Source organism: Neofelis nebulosa, chromosome 9 (assembly GCF_028018385.1).
Source record: "Neofelis nebulosa isolate mNeoNeb1 chromosome 9, mNeoNeb1.pri, whole genome shotgun sequence".
NCBI lineage: Eukaryota > Metazoa > Chordata > Mammalia > Carnivora > Felidae > Neofelis > Neofelis nebulosa.
This window is the reverse complement of record NC_080790.1, coordinates 123,145,520-123,159,616: the sequence shown is the minus strand read 5'-3', so window position 1 is coordinate 123,159,616 and position 14,097 is coordinate 123,145,520. Positions and strand designations below refer to the sequence as shown.

General features: G+C 41.9%; 1 long non-coding RNA gene across 1 annotated transcript in view; it reads left to right on the top strand.

Annotated features, from left to right (window-relative positions):
• The first annotated feature begins 2,563 nt into the window (after positions 1–2,563).
• The window catches only part of LOC131485777 (uncharacterized), a 56,196-nt gene continuing 44,662 nt past the window's right edge, over positions 2,564–14,097 (top strand). The window contains exons 1-2 of the long non-coding RNA XR_009249009.1: positions 2,564–3,034; positions 4,285–4,428. This is a non-coding gene — a long non-coding RNA (uncharacterized LOC131485777). The remainder of the gene's footprint in view (positions 3,035–4,284; positions 4,429–14,097) is intronic.

Genomic DNA, 14,097 nt, shown 5'->3' with positions numbered 1-14,097 from the left:
AGTTCCTGGGCGCCTGGTGGCTCAGTCAGTCAAGCATCCGACTTTTGGTTTCAGCTCAGGTCAAGATCTCATGGTTCATGGGTTCGAGCCCTGTGTCAGGCTCCATGCTGGCAGTGTGGAGCCTGCTTGGGATTCTCTCTCTCACTCTCTCTCTGCCCCTCCCCTGCATGCATGCTCGCTCTCGCTCTCTCTCTCCCTCTCTCTAAATAAATAAACTTTAAAAATAATAATAAAAAAAAAAAGATCTAGGTTCCTATCCCAACTTCCCCATTATCAGTGGGTGATCTTTGGGCAAGGCTTTGGACACCAGCTTTCTTGCCTGCAAAAAGAACCTAAGACCCACAATTGTTATGAGGGTTAAATGAGACAGTGGATGAGACAGTGCCTGGCCATGACAAATGCAGATTTCCTACTCATCTCTTCTCACCCTTTTGGATGCTACTCTCTAGTCTGATGTGGATAGGAGCCCCACGTCACCTTCTCGTCAGGTACCAGCTGGAGGCTAGTGACGGCTACCTGTTCCACTCATTCTCTCAATGGACATCTGTTATGAAAACAACTGCCTGGGCTCATGTTATGCATGATATATACAGAAAGAAAACAAGTTCCTAAGAGGAGAAGCTTACTGTCTCGTGGGAGAGATTAGTAGGCAAACCAGTGATTATACGGCTAGGGTGGAGAGTACACAGGAGGAAGAGCACACAGGTGATATCATGGCCAAGATAGGAAGGGCGAATCAAAGTTGGTCTGCTCAGCAAGTACATGGAATAGGGCATACCAAAGCAGCGGCAAAAAGGGAGCACATGCAAGAAAGGGAGATTGGAAAACAAGGTAAATCCAGTTATGAGTGTCTTTGAGCACTGGTCCAAGGAGTTTGGCTTGTAGGGAACACAAAGCCTCTAAAAGCGAGTAAAATCATATTTGAGTTTTGAAAATGTTTCTATATTGTCAGTGTGTGACAGCTTAAAAGAGGCAAAACTGGGGGACGAGAGGCCGGCTTCAATTTTCTCTACTTGCTCCCTACCTCACTGGGCTCCAGCTCACAAAGACCTTCTCAGTTCCTTGAATAACAAAATACCAAGTTCTTTCCCACCTCAGGGCCTTTGCACTTGCTGTTCCCGCTGCCTTGATTAATCCTTTCTTGGCTGTCACAGAGCTTCCCTTTTCTCAGCTTTCAGGTCTCAGATCAAGCATTTCTTGCTTTCCCCAATCTCATTTATGGCTCCCTCCATTATTCTCTCTTGTAGCATCCTGTTTCTTTTTTCTACTTACCACTATTTGAAACTTTATTCTCATTTGTGTTCTGTAATCAGTCTGTCTTCCCCCATTAGACTGTAAACTCCGTGAGGGTGCGGTCATGTCTGCCCCGTTCAACACCGCGTCCCCAGCACCCAAGCACACTGCCTGGCACCTGGCACTCTCAGTAAATACTGGATGGAGGAGACCGTTAGAATAGCCGGGATGATCATGACTTAACCTAAGGCAGTAGCAGCAAAACTGAGAAAAGGCGATTAACACCACACGAAGTGGACAGGACAGGTGTGAGACCAGAATTCGAATTCGTTCCAACTGTGCTAAGTTGACTACACAGCTCGCTCTATGGCCTGGACAGGTCAACAGCCTTACCCACCACACCCTCGGTTTTCCCCTGAGTAAAATGAGACCATCACCCCTGCAGCTGGGCAGAACGAATGTCTTCCAAGGCAGAAACAAGGCTTGGGCTTGGGCCCGGGCCGAGGGTCACAAAGTAGCCCCTGAGGGCAGCCTGGCGTTGAGAACGCCGGCAAGAACAGCTGACGCTCCCGGCGGGCGGAAGTCACTCGCCGGTGGAGGTCCAGACGTAAAATGGATCCCCCATATGCACAGCGCCATGGTTCAGTGTACTCTCATAAAGGGTCCCGTGAGCAGCAGAGGATGGGGGTAATTTAAGGCCGCTGTCATTTGTTTCGTTTAAAATAGTTTCCCCATTTCTCAGCAGAGCCCTCAAAAAAGTTCTTAGTGGAAATCTAAACTTGAATCCTCAGGACTATAGGGTAGAATGTTATCCCAGCATGGGATAACCAAGAGGCAAATGGGTCGGTGCTCGCGCTAGGCGCCACCTGGTGGAGAAGGGAGAGCCAGTGTGGAAGGCCCTTCTGGGCCCTCCTCTTCCCCACTGGTTTCGGCCCCATCCGCGACCCCCGAGACCCCAGCGAGAGGTGAGCGCCACGGGCTCCGAAGACCTTCATGGCACTACATTCCCCAGAGGTCTTTGCGCAAAGGAAGGCGACAGAGTGGCGGCTCTCTTCCCTGCCTATAGCGTATGGGCTGTTTTAATCCAGAAGGTTTCGCTCCCCCGGGGCGCCTTCCTCCCCCGCCTCTCAAAGACCCGTCGACTCTGGGGCCACCGGGCACCACCCCATCTACCCAGGTAGGAAAACTAAGCGCCGCAAAGCCTTCTGGGAAATGTAGTTTGCAAAAAAGACTTCGGGAAGACCCGTCAGGGAGGCCGAGCTTTTGTAACCAATTAGAGCCGGGCTGGGGCTTGTCACGTGACCTCTGAAGTCAGCTGTCCTGCGGCTTCGCTCTCGCTTGGGTCTGAACTGTGGGTTGGAGCTGTTGCCAGCCCTTGGATTAGACTTCTGGATCTGGGCTCCTCAGTCCCTGAGCTGGCCTTGTTGGCCCGACGCGGCGCTGTCCGCATGTTTTCCTGTACTTAAACTTGTGGCTCTCCGTGACCTCGTGTCAACTTGCAGGCTCTGTAGGACCTCACCATCCTCTTCTACCCTGGCTTCTGCAGCAGCCAGGCTGAGCCACTGGAGTTGCTTCAGAGCTTTAGTGACTAAGCCATCAATCAGTTATTGGATCGCCTCATCTTTGGGGACCTTTTCCACTATCTGTTCTCACTCCACCACCTTGTCCTCACCCATGACTGTGTCGCTTCAGAAACATGGTGTAGTGGGACCACATGACCTAATCATGCGTTGGTGACACTAGAATCAAGGTCTCCGACTTCAGCTAAACCCTCAACTCAGTGGATTGGGACGGCACTGAGGTGAGGAGGCTTTTAAAAAGCAGAGGCAGGGAGTCAGCTGCCCAGACCTCTGGTAGAGTGCAAGGCTTTGGAAGGGCTATCTTTATTGCTTTCCATGTCACGTTTGTCCTCCTAAAGGCTTCCACCTCACATTCCTACTTTTAAATTTTTTTTTTTTTTTTACATTTTATTTATTTTTGAGAGCGAGAGAGAGAAAAAGCGAGCACAAGTGGGGGGCGGGCAGAGAGAGAGGGAGACACAGAATCCAAAGCAGGCTCCAGACTCTGAGCTGTCAGCACAGAGCCCAGTGCGGGGCTGGAACCCATGAACCATGAGATCGTGACCTGAGCCAAAGTCAGTTGCTTACCCGACTGAGCCACCCAGGCACCATTCACATTCCTACTTTTAAAAGAGCCTGAGTGGGACACCTGGCTGGCTCAGTTGGAAGAACAGGGGACTCTTGATCTTGGGGTCCTGAGTTCAGGCCCCAGTTTGGGTGTAGAATTACTTAAAAAAAATAATAATAAACTTAAAAAAAAAAAAAAGAGTGTGAGAATGAGATGCAAAGTTGAACATTAACTACGGGAATGCGAGAATAGCACGTTGGTATAAGAGTGGAAGTTAACAATACTCAAACAGAAGTGTTAAGTAGCGTATAAAGAACGAAATGAGAAATAACAAGAAAATGTAGCAAAGATGCTAAATTGGTATGTTAAAATAGCTAAATGAGCCCAGAGAGCAAACGATGAAGTCCTTTAGAAAGCATTATGATGAAAAAAGCATTATGATGAAAAAAGCATTATGATGAAAAAATAGAAAAAGTCCGATAGGAAGCCGGGCATATGCAATGTTTTGTTAGCCTTCCAGAAAGATTAGAAGATTTTTATCAAAAAAATTCCCTTGGCAAGTGGCAGGTCTAAGAGAATCCTGGAAATCAGTAAGTACTCTGGCTTCCAAAAAAAGTAATTTTTAGGGGCGCCTGGGTGGCGCAGTCGGTTAAGCGTCCGGCTTCAGCCCGGTCACGTTCTCGCGGTCCGTGAGTTCGAGCCCCGCGTCAGGCTCTGGGCTGATGGCTCGGAGCCTGGAGCCTGTTTCTGATTCTGTGTCTCCCTCTCTCTCTGCCCCTCCCCCGTTCATGCTCTGTCTCTCTCTGTCCCAAAAATAAATAAAAAACGTTGAAAAAAAATTTAAAAAAAAAAAAAAGTAATTTTTAAAAAGGAGTCTTGTCTTCAGGGGAAAAGATCTAAAACAGATATGTTTGGACATTTCAGAAGCCCCTGATGTGCCGCATCTTAGGCAGAATCCTGTGGAGACTGGTTCCAGCTGCCACATGGGCCCTTAAGCAGATTTTGGATCCCAGGGTGGAGGCCACGCAGAGCCTGAAACTTCTCAGGAAGTCATGCTGCCAAGCACCGGTGAGGAGATTTGGGTTGGTTCTCCTCGGATGATAATATTTATTTTATTTTATTGTTTATTTTTTAAAATTTACATCCAAATTAGTTAGCATATGGTGCAGCAAGGATTTCAGTAGATTCCTTAGTGCCCCTTACCCATTTAGCCCATCCCCCCCCACACCCCCTCCAGCAACCCTCAGTTTGTTCTCCATATTTGAGTCTCTTCTGTTTTGTCCCCCTCCCTGTTTTTATATTATTTTTGTTTCCCTTTTCTTATGTTCATCTGTTTTGTCTCTTAAAATCCTCATATGACTGAAGTCATAGGATTTTTGTCTTTCTCTGACTAATTTACTTAGCATAATACCCTCCAGTTCCATCTATGTAGTTGCAAATGGCCAGATCTCATTCTTTTTGATTGTCGAGTAATACTCCATTGTGTGTGTGTGTGTGTGTGTGTGTGTATACACCATATTTTCTTTATCCATTCATCCATCGATGGACATTTGCGCTCTTTCCATACTTTGGCTGTTGTTGATAGTGCTGCTATAACATGGGGGTGCATGTGTCCCTTTGAAACAGCACACCTGTATCCCTTGGATAAATGCCTAGTAGTGCAATTGCTGGGTCGTAGGGTAGTTCTATTTTTAGTTTTTTGAGGAACCTCCATACTGTTTTCCAGAGTGGCTGCACCAGCTTGCATTGCCACCAACAACGCAAAAGAGATCCTCTTTCTCCGCATCCTCGCCAACATCTGTTGTTGCCTGAGTTGTTAATGTTAGCCATCTGACAGGTGTGAGGTGGTATCTCATTGTGGTTTTGATTTGTATTTCCCTGATGATGAGTGACGTTGAGCATTTTTTCATGTGTCGGTTGGCCATCTGGATGTCTTCCTTGGAGAAGTGTCTCTTCATGTCTTTTGCCCATTTCTTCAGATTATTTGTTTTTTGGGTGTTGAGTTTGATAAGTTCTTTATAGATTTTGGATACTAACCCTTTATCTGATATGTCATTTGCAAATATCTTCTCCCATTCTGTCAGTTGCCTTTTAATTTTGCTGACTGTTTCCATTGCTGTGCAGAAGCTTTTTATTTTGATGAGGTCCCAGTAGTTCATTTTTTGCTTTTGTTTCCCTTGCCTCTGGAGACGTGTTGAGTAAGAAGTTGCTGCGGCCAAGATCGAAGAGGTTTTTGCCTGCTTTCACCTCGAGGATTTTGATGGCTTCCTGTCTTACATTTAGGTCTTTCATCCATTTTGAGTTTATTTTTGTGTATGGTGTAAGAAAGTGGTCCAGGATCGTTCTTCTGAATGTTGCTGTCCAGTTTTCCCAGCACCACTTACTGAAGAGACTGTCTTTATTCCATTGGATATTCTTTCCTGCTTTGTCAAAGATTAGTTGGCCATACGTTTGTGGGTCCGTTTCTGGGTTCTCTGTTCTGTTCCATTGATCTGAATGTCTGTTTTTGTGCCAGTACCATACTGTCTTGATGATACAGCTTGAAGTCTGGGATTGTGATGCCTCCAGCTTTGGTTTTCTTTTTCAAGATTGTTTTGGCTATTCGGGGTCTTTTCTGGTTCCATAGGAAGATAATATTTTATTAATGTATGTTTTTTCATTTCTCTATAGTATAAGGTCCATTTATCATACAAAAAGTCCATGAAATACCTTAAACCATATCTGTAGTGTTTTCACATACCGTGTGATATTTGATATAATTAAGAAAAGCAGCAACCTGGTGAGTTAACAATTAACTAGAAAAGATAGTGCTTTGAAAGCAATCCAGTTTATTATACTTCTACATGTCAACCTCGCCACCTAATTCTAAATTTAAAGACTTACTGTTTACTAACAGGAAGTTGCAACTATATTTACATGTGTTTATGGGGGAAATGCATGCATTGAATAGCCACACCTTTTATGCAAGACGCATATCCAGCACCAAACAAAACAATTCTGGACTCCCACACTGAACATTAATATTTTAGGAGTAGAGCACAAGATCCCCAATGAATAAAACCTACGTGTTATAGAAAAAGAAATAGAAATCATGTAGATAGCAATTTTCATTAAAGAGCAACGGATCAGGACTAGTTGTTTGTTTTCAATTCATTGCCCTCTAATACTTTTGTTAAATAAGAGTTTATTTCTAGAAAAAAGTGAAATTATAATGAAATACAAAATATAATCTCCATTTTTAATTATTAGATTTAGCATGCGTAAAGTCTGTCTAAAATTGCTATAAAAGCTCCTAAACTTAGGCTCGATTCTGTATCCAGCTCATGGCAGACAGGATCATCAACCCATACTTGCCTAATGACCAAATTTGAAGAGTGCTGAGATAAAGCATCTACAAATAAAGGTCTTACAGAAATATGTCACATATTACTCCCCGTCTCAAACCTTTATTATTTTTATAATATTGACTTTTATTGAAGCCACAATTGTGTATAGTTTAAAAGGTCAACCAGGAGTGCAAGGTTTTAAAAAGCAAGAATCTTCTGTACCTTCCTTCACCTCCCCCTCAATTCCATTCTCCTCTCCCTTCCTGTTTCTGAACAAGAAGCATACAGTGCTATTTCATTCTAAGAGATAAATAATAGTGAATACCCATCACTAGAAATAAATATTTCTTATTTATTAAGAAATAAAGCATTCCATTTATCATGGAAGCTCTGTGTTACCCTCCCTGATTTCATTCCCCCTGTCAAAGCAAAACCATATTTGCTTTTTATCAGTGTCTAATATTCCCATATGTGTCTTTTTATACTTTTACTAGATATGTCTATATTACCAAATGTATTGTCTTTTCGTGTTTTCAAGTTTTATAAAAATGACACAATACTTCCTAAAAACTTCTTTTCTTAACGTGTTTTTGAGAATCATCCACAATAATATGTATAGCTGTGGTTCACTAATTTCCTCTGACGTACAGCATCTCATTATTTGAATATACCTAGCTAAATTTATTTATCCATTCTCTTCTCGATAGATATCTGGATTGTTTCCCATTTTTATTGTTACAGTGTTGTAATGAACGTTCTTATAAATGTCTCCTCATACACAAGTGTGAGGGCCTAGGGTATATACACCTGTGGCATCCTTTGTGATTCATATACTGATTAATTGAAATCCTGGGTCACAGGGCATATGTATCCTTGTGCATCTTACCTGTAAATATTGCCTGTGTGGTCTCTGAAGTGCTTGTACCAACTCACACTTGCTTCAGCAGAGTAGGAGAGTTCCATTTTCTCCATATGACCAGCAACATTTGAAACTATCAGACTTTAACTTCCCAATCTGATGGATTTAAAATGATACTTCATGATAGTTTAGTTTGCATTTCTCTGAATAATGATGATGTTGAGCATCTTTTATATTAGCCATTCTGGTGTCTTGTTGTGTGATTTGCCTGTTTATTTTTTTACTTTTTTCAATGAGTTTTTTTAAAATTACTGACTTATTCGTTATTTATATATTGTGGATTTGAATCCATCTTTATCATATTAACTTTTCCTATGTTCATAGTATGTTTCCCTGTTTATTTAATTCATCTTTAACATTTTTCTATCATTTTTTATAATTGTCTTCATAGAGGTTTTAAGCATCTTTTGTTAGATTTATTGCAAAGTATTTTATAATTTCTTTTTTTAATGAGAATCCTTTTAAATTTTTTTTTTAGAACTTATATTTTTCTAGATTTGTTAAAGTGTAATATAATTTCTTTTTTAACGTTGTAAGTGAACATCTTTTTAAAATGTTATAAAAATTATACTTTTTAAAAATTATACTTTCCAATCTGTGTGTCTGAGCCATAGGAAAAGAGTTGCCTTGCTAAATTCTCATATTAAAACGGGGCGCCTGGGTGGCGCAGTCGGTTAAGCGTCCGACTTCAGCCAGGTCACGATCTCGCGGTCCGTGAGTTCGAGCCCCGCGTCGGGCTCTGGGCTGATGGCTCAGAGCCTGGAGCCTGTTTCCGATTCTGTGTCTCCTTCTCTCTCTGCCCCTCCCCCGTTCATGCTCTGTCTCTCTCTGTCCCAAAAATAAATAAAAAAATTAAAAAAAAAAATAAATAAATAAAATAAATTCTCATATTAATTATAATAGTATGTAAATTATCTTGCTTTTTTCTTTTTTTAATTTTTTTTAATGTTTATTCATTTTTGAGAGAGACAGAGTGTGAGCGGGGGAGGGACAGAGAGAGAGGGAGACAAGAATCTGAAGCAGGCTCCAGGCTCTGAGCTGTCAGAACAGAGCCTGATGTGGGGCTTGAACCCATGAATTGTGAGGTCATGACCTGAACCGAAGTCAGACGCTTAACTGACTGAGCCACCCAGGTGCCCCTATCTTGGCTTTTTTTGTATAAACAATCATATAACCTGTGAATAATGATATGGAAGTGATGTGCCGAACAGTGAGCCCCCAAAGATGTTCACATCCCAATCCCCAAAACCTATGAATATGTTACCTTACATGATAAAATGGACTTTGTAGATGTGACTAAATTAAGGACGTTGAGATGGGAGAGTTGCCTGGATTACCCAGGTGGGTCCAATCCACAAGGATCCTTTTGAGAGGGAGGCAGAAGGGGTCAGAGGCAATGAAAGCAATGTGATGACAGTAGCAGAGAGAGACGAAGTGATGGTGGGCACAAATTTTGCAGTGGTGTGGTTCCATGATAGAGGAAGGCGCCCCAGGCCAAAAAATATGGGTGACTCCTAGAAGCTGAAAAAACGAGAAATCTCAGATTTTCTAGAGCTTCCCAGAGGAACACAGCCCTGTTGACACTTTAATTTTAACCCCTGTAAGACTAATTTCAGACTTCCAGAACTGCAAGAGAATAAATGTGTGTTATTCTAAGCGACTAAATTTGTGGCAATTTGTTACAACAGCAATAGAGAAACTAACATAGGGCATGTAGAAGATGAATTTTTTGAGACCAATCTAACTTGTTTTAATTCTGTTCTCTCATTTGTGAGTTTGGTGGCTCTAGAATTCTGAGCCAGAATCTTGTTTCCTCAGAACAAGACAGAGTTGTTTTTTTTTTTTTTCTCCCTTTACAATCTTTGTATCATTTATTTATTTTTCTTTTCTTACTGTTCTGCCTGGCTAGGTTCCACAGGTACAATGTTGAACAGAAAGGTGTTAGGGCCTTCCCCCCCCCCCCATCACTTCCTGATTTTAAATGATTTTTAAGTAATCTGTACACCCAGTGTGGGGCTTGAATTCATAACCCCGAGATCCAGAGTCACATGCTCCTGAGTGACTGAGCCAGCCAGGTGCCCTCATTTTCCTGCTTTTAAAGGGAATGTTTCTAATAGTTCACCATTTAAGTAGTGTATTTGCAAAAAAAAAAAAAAAAAAAAAAAAAAAAAAAAAAGCACTCTATTTTCTGTAGAATATTGTTAGAGAGTTTCATCAAATTAAAGAAATATCCTTCTTCTGGTTGGCTAAGATTATGTTTAACATAAATGAGTACCAAATGTTATCAAATACTTCTTCTGTGCCTATCAAGATAATCATGTAGATTTTCTTCTCTAAGCTGTTATTGTGATGATTTATGTTAATACTTTTTTTAAAAAAATTGGACTAACTTTGCATTACCAAGATAGAACCAGCTTGGTTCTGCTGGCATTCGGCATGCTAACATTTTCACTAAATCTTCCGCATCTATGCTTATGAGCAAAACTGGCTGTAAAACCCTACCTTCTGCTGACCTTGTCTAGCTTTGGGTCAGGGTTAGATAGCCTCACAAATTGAATTGGGGAGTGTTCCCTATCCTGCTATTTTGGTTGATTCTTTTTATTTTGGAAATTAAACATTTATTTACAACGACAGAAGACACAGATTCAGGTCTCTTAAATTCCACACACTCTCACCCGCAAACACACTGCTACTGCCCTCATTCTGCCTACATAATTATATCATAATTCTTAATTCAGTCAATATTCAGCATTATCAGGATTATGTAAATATTACATACTAATGAGCCACTTAGAATCTTATATTTACATATCCTTTCCTATACAACTTTTGACTTTCCCTAGAGTAAATAAATCGCCTCTTTATGTTTGTTTTGGCTTAATTTTCCTAAGTTTCCTTAGTTTCCTTAGTTTTCCTATTGTCAATCAATAATTCTTCATGAAACTATTGCATAGAACTATAAATCTCTCCATTCACTTAAATATTAGGTAACTGAACAGTTGCATGTTTTTTGTAGAGAAATTTCTCCTGGAATTCTCTTGTTCTCTTGCTCCAAACTGTCCTGTCCTCTGTGCCTGCTTCCAGCTGTTTTGAGGACTAAAACCCTTTATATTCTTTTTGTCTCTTCTATATCTGAATCCCTGTGCCCTGGTTTCCACGGTTTCCTCTTTCTTGATTTACTGGATCCTTTTGGTGGAGCACATTCTTTCATTTAGAGAAGGGGTACATGGAAGATAAAACTTTTGAGGCCTAACTTGTCTGAATTTATCTTAATTCTGCTCCCTCATTTGCTGTGTTGATAGGTGTAGTATTTGAGATAGGAATTGTCTTCCTTCAGAATCTAGAAGGAATGTAGTCTTCTATTTCCAGTCTTTCTGATGAGAAGACCAAGACTATTCTGATTCTCAGGGTTTTTTTTAAATAACTTAAGTTTATTTATTTATTTTGAAAGAGACAGAGACAGCACAAGTGGAGTAGGGGGAGAGAGAGAGAGAGAGGAGAGAGAGAATCCCAAGCAGGCTCCATGCTGCCAGCACAGAGCCTGATGCGGGACTCGAACCCACAAAGCCACAAGATCATGACCTGAGCCGAAACCAAGAGTCAGACGTTGAACTGACTGAGCCACCCAGGCACCCCTGATACTTAGGTTTTTGTATTTTTCCTTTGTCTTACTGCTTTTATGATAGTTTCTTCACTTCTGATGCTCTGAAACTTTATAAAAATATGCTTTGGTATAGATTATATCCTGTGTTGCATTGGACTGTTAGGGGCCTTCTAACTGGGAAACTCACATCCTCAACGAAGGGAAAAATTCTTAGCTTATGTGTGCATGCACACGCGCACGTGAACGTGTGTGTGTATGAGAGAGAACATATATAAAAGAATATGAGTAATGTAAATCCTGTAACATAGTAGTAAAACAAATGCCCAAGAACCCAGCATCCAACTTAGGAAAGAGAATATTCCCAATTCCTTGAACTTCCCTATATGTTCTTTTCTGATGCCAGTCCCTACCCTGCCTTCCTGTGCTGACCCCATGCTCTCACTCTTCACCAGCCACAGAATCACTCTCATGGTATTTTTTTTTCAATTCACTTTTCTTTTCTTTTCTTTTCTTTTTTAGTTTATTTACTTTTATTTTTTTTTTTTTAATTTTTTTTTTTTTAATTTTTTTTATTTTTGGGACAGAGAGATGCAGAGCATGAACGGGAGAGGGGCAGAGAGAGAGGGAGACACAGAATCGGAAACAGGCTCCAGGCTCCGAGCCATCAGCCCAGAGCCTGACGCGGGGCTCGAACTCACGGACCGCGAGATCGTGACCTGGCTGAAGTCGGACGCTTAACCGACTGCGCCACCCAGGCGCCCCAAGTTTATTTACTTTTAGAGAGACTCAAAACCACGAGATCATGACCTGAGCCGAAATCAAGAGTCAGATGCTTAACTGACGGAGCCCCACAGGGGCCCCTAATTCACTCTTCTTGTTTACTACATGTGTATGTGCCGTGAAACCATAGCTTGTTTACTTTAGCTTGCTTTTGAACACCATAGAAATGGCATCACACACAGAAATGACATTCTTCTGTGGCTTGAATGTCCTTCAACATTGTTCCTAAGAGTCATCTATGCACATCGCTATTGTTCGTTAACTTTACATTGTAGTATAGCATTCTGTTGCATGAAGACACCACAATTTATCTGTTCTCTCAGTTATAGGCATTAGGTTATTTCCTTTTGTTTGTTTGTGCTTGTTTTTATTTTCTATCATGTCTACTGATGTGATCATTTCTTTCCCTCATTTTCTCTCTGAAATTTACGTTAGTTGTGGGATCTTCTGGACTGAACCTTAAATATTTTTAAGAATTGTTTATTTGTTTTTGAGAAAGAGTGAGAGAGCACGGGGGAGGGGCAGAGAGAGGGAGACAGAGGATCTGAAGCAGGATCCCATGCTGACAGCAGAGAGCCTGATATGGGGCTTGAACTCACGAACCATGGGATCATGACCTGAGCTGAAGTTGGACATTTGAAGTGACTGAACCACCCAGGTTCCCGGACCCTTAAATATTTTTACCTCTCCTTTCCTGTCTTCTGTTTCTTTGTAATTTTCTTCTACAGTCTCAGAGAATTCCTCAAATTATACTCAAATTCATCTACTCAACTTTTAAAATTTCTATCATATTTTGAATTTTTAAGAGTTCTTATTCTCTGGATGTTTATTTTTATAGCTTACCCTTTTGGTTGTTTTTTTTTTTTAAGTTTATTTATTTATTTTGAGAGAGACAGAGACAGTGCAAGTTGGGGAGGGGCAGAGAGACAGAATCCCAAGCACGCTCCGCACTGCCAGCACAGAGCCCAATGTAGGGCTCAAACTCATGAAGCTGTGAGACCATGACCTGAGCCGAAACCAAGAAATGAACGCTTAACTGACTGAGCCACCCAGGCGCCCCTCTCCTATTTTCTTAGATACTAGACTTATGAGGTTTAGGATTTACTTGCAATTGTCTTTTGCTTTCTGCATTCTCAGCTTCCCCCGGCTGTGGTTGGTTGAATGATTGGTGATTTACGTCTCTTTCATGTCAGAAGCTCCTCTCCAATGTCAAGTGATGCTTGGCCATCTGCTTAGATGTAAGTGTAAAGGCACCAAAATGCTGATTTAGAGTCCGGGTGTCTGGGTGGGGCTCATCCACAAGTGGTCTTCACAGTAGGGTGATCAGGCGGGGACCCAGCTGTTCCACGGGGACAATAACAAAAGTCAGTAGGCCTTTTCTCTCTCTTGGCCTAGTTTGTTTTCCCGGAGAGGAAACTTCCATTCTTCCTCCCAGATGATGTAAGCCTGTCTGCCATCGCTCCGGCTGTTGGGTGGGAAGTTGAGTTGAGTGAATTGGGGGGCAGGGGAAGGTGGTTGCCACTCACAGACTTTCACTTACTGCCCATTTTCAGTACAGTTCCCTGTTCTAAATTGTGTCTGGTAACTCTCAGTCCAGACCCTCTTGGTTTGAACTCTCCAACTTCTTCACTGTGAGGGAAGGTTGTGTCGGATGGGAGAAGACATCTGGGTGTCTCACTGCCCCTCAGACAGACAACAAGATGTACCTCCAATTTTCAGCCCCACCTCTTATCCCCATCTTCAAGGATATTCCAGTTGGAATCCTGCAGCCAGGAATCCACTTGCTGCTTCTTATACACACGACCTCCCCTTGCAGGTTTAAATTTCAGCTTTCTCTGCTCTTTGAAATCAACTACCAGTGACTTTCTAGCTTCCAAAATTTTCTTGACATCTGTCATCTGTTCCTGTATCCTCTCCAATTCTTTGTCTTTGTGGATATATGCTGTTTCTTTTTTCAATATGCTTTTTCAGTTGTAATTTCTCTACTAGCATTTTGAAGCTCTGGGGAGGAGGTGGAAATAAATGCGTGTGTTTTCAATGTCACTCCCCCAATGGTGTGGATATAGTACCTGAGGGGAGGAGCACAGAAAACCACAGAAAGTCTGTAG